The 3191-nt window shown below is 45.8% G+C and overlaps 1 protein-coding gene across 1 annotated transcript in view; it reads left to right on the top strand.

Annotated features, from left to right (window-relative positions):
* The window catches only part of LOC129385158 (uncharacterized), a 65361-nt gene that overhangs the window by 27738 nt on the left and 34432 nt on the right, over positions 1-3191 (top strand). The gene's annotated exons all lie outside the window — the stretch shown is intronic.

The following is a 3191-nucleotide window of genomic DNA, read 5'->3' as shown; positions in this document are numbered from 1 at the left end:
AGCTCATGACTTTTCTGGTAAATCTTCTCAGACTGAAATATTAAAAGTGCGAAACAATAATGGAAACCTGAAAATTATGTAAATAATCTGGCGCGGCTGTGCACAATCTCTAGTATCGGCCCACGCATGAGGCAGCGTTTCTGCCAGAAAGCTCGCCTTCGTGCGTAGCGTCCGCCGCCTGCGCTTCACAGTAAACATTACGGCTACATAAGCTACAGTTGCCGGAAAGCGTGAGAAGCAGTCAGGGATCATTAAATGCGATCGTGCACACTCTTAAAGGCGAAGCTTAAACGTCCTCAGCTTTTTTTATTGTTCAATGGGTACTAATAGTGCGCTGGCCGCTTCTTTGTGCGTGGGCAACCGTTTGTCGCATGTTTAAGTCAACCTTCCAGACTTCGCGCTGGTCGGTAGAGCAGTTTTTCGTACGTACTTTCTTGGGGTGTTCTGTTACTCTCGCAAATCAACTTAAATACGACGGTATGCTTGGGTGCAACTTTTTATTACTGCGTCAAGGATGCCCGGAATACCTTGACAGCGCATTTGGTTTCTCGGAACAGATATTGGTGAAGCCAGCGTTTGCCCAAACGGGGAGACAATGGCTGTGATATAAGTCAAATATAACACTCGGCGATGTGATTTGTTTTATTTCATGCCTGGAAAAAATATTATTTTCGTTCTCTTTCCCAGTTTAAACGAACGCGGATGACAATGTGCGAACGTTTTCATGGACGCCTTTAAAATTGTGCACTTTGCTTCCATATATAGAACTTCCTTGACTGCAGCAGAAATTTGTACAGGAGCAAAGAAGATACGCTAAAGGCGCTCCGTATGCTAGAGCGCGCCATTCGAAAGCGTTTATCAGCACTTGTGCGTTAGTCATCATTGCAGCCTTCATAAAAACATAAAATGGAAAAGGAATACCTGCGACTGTAGTGCAAAAAGTCTACATGAGCGTAACCGCCTGCTTGTGGGTCGTTCTTCCGTTGTGGATATGAGACAGCGTTTGGAAACAAGCACAAGGAGGGTGACCGCTAAACTTCCGGTGATACAAACAGAGCACGTGATATCGAAGCATCTACATGGACCATGTAATACTGCGATTGATTTACACACCCGCCACTCCTGGCACCATGCAAATAATTTCCCGGAGTTTGCCAGTGGGTAGACAGCGGTTGTTGATCGCTAAAATATTGCACTCCGCGGTTTAAATTGTGCGTCGGCGGATGTAACTTATTTTATTCGTCCGGTATACAAACGAAGCACCGCCCGCTATATATGTCAACGCCCGCAGTTTTTAATTCTGTGTGCAGCAATCGACGCTGCTGCTGCAGTTGTTGCCACAAATCGGCTGATGTACATATAGCCACTATGGGGATTGGCCCCGCTGTAGGCGAAGGAAAATGTACGCAGCGAAAGGAAATGACGAAAACTGAAACAAAATAAAAAAGGGGGCATCGGATGACATAGGGAAAACAGTTGTACTAGCGGAAACATCATGAAAAGGTTCAGTGCACGCACCAGGGTCGGCACACTTAGTAGCCTAACTTTCCAAACGCTTCAAAGAATTTATGTAGAACTGCTCTATTACATCAGTGTCTGGTATTATCTACCACGCACCAAAGGACAATGACTTTTATGACAAAAAATTTAAGTACGAAGATTATTCTGCGGACGGAGAAGTGACGGTAGAAAAAAAAAGATTGGTTGTTTCAGGTTTGTCACGAAAAAAGTAATTATGCAGGAACGATGTCTAGAAACTCTACAGTGGAAGCTTCATAACGTCACCTTGCATTGTCGTGAAAAGCATTTGGTCATGTTCCGCAGTAATTGAAGGTGTCTGCTTTTCCTTTAGCTACCTCGTTTTCGTCGTAGAGTGAGAAACCATGAAAATTCAGTGTTACTCAGCTATGGTTGATGAGCAGGAGGCCTCACAGCAGGCGAACCATGCGCTACAATAATAGTCGACAGATTCTCTGGCTGGTGAAATCTCCCAACCAGTTTATTTAGTTAACTCGCTTAAATTTGTGCACACTGCTTTCAGAAAGATACAATTAACTAGGTAATACAGGTACATATAACGTGCCGCATGTAAAGTACTTTTACAGTGAACCTTCGCTAAGTGCACGGAAACTTTGCGAGGGCCATCTCTTCCTTCGTGTCGCTATGGTCTCAATAGAAAAACAAAAGAACCGGCAGTTCCGCCCATTGGAGAAGCAGTGAAAGCGATAGCAAAGGTTTGGCGTGTCGCTGAAAGCGTTTGGAAACGCTAGTGTATACGGAGCTTTCGGATTCACACGCCTACTTGATCGCGTATGTGGTGTGTGTGTATAAAAGATTCCTACGCTAGCGGGATAAGAGCGCCACCAGCGGTGTCGAATGCGTCGCACCTTGAAGATACACGCGATGAGATTGAAGGAGAACCGCCAGTGTTCGTGAGCGCCCAATGAAAGAATTAGGTTTAGCATGACGTGTACTGGATACGTTACGCTCAGATCAGCGTATGCAGCACGTGTGTGTGGGGTATGCACAGATCTCCTGGACAGGAACGCTAACGTATGTACGCACAACAATCGTGCAAGCTGCGGATGCCACAACGCCGGCGTGGCTCTGGCAAAGCCGACTAAGCGATGCTTGACTGTGCGTTACCTTGGCTTCGCCACTTTTGCAGCAGAACGCACTGTGCGTGTTGGGAGACATAATCCTTTAATCGCGGGCCGCTCATGCGCGTCCGTACCGTGGCGGTGGCTGCGCCAACGCAGCCACCGCCACGGTACGCCGTCAGCGCGCCAACGGTGAAGGGCGCAAAAGAGCCTTCAGCGTCCGTATCATTACTACCGCAATGAAACACCACTGCCACAGGCGATCGAATCGTGCAGGAGCGGCAATGTTGACACCGGCAACATTGACTTTCTAAGGTTGATATATTCACTTCCCATTCGTATCAACACTGAAGAAATCTGGGTAATATTTATAAACATTTGTGAACTATAACGAAATTCTAAAACAGCAAATGTCTCCATAGTTCCGATTTTCGTTAGGCGTGAAGTAACACATTTTACGCAAACAATCGATATTCTGCACATAATAGATGCTTTAACACTTACCTTAGGGAAACATCTGTAAAAGTCCGTTACTGTAGATTTCATTCAATCTGTTTGTAACAGTTCTCAACCTATGCTCTGTAGGTATAC

The sequence above is a fragment of the Dermacentor andersoni genome, chromosome 5 (assembly GCF_023375885.2).
Source record: "Dermacentor andersoni chromosome 5, qqDerAnde1_hic_scaffold, whole genome shotgun sequence".
NCBI lineage: Eukaryota > Metazoa > Arthropoda > Arachnida > Ixodida > Ixodidae > Dermacentor > Dermacentor andersoni.
The sequence above is the reverse complement of the archived record's forward strand: the minus strand, read 5'-3'. Positions and strand labels throughout refer to the sequence as shown.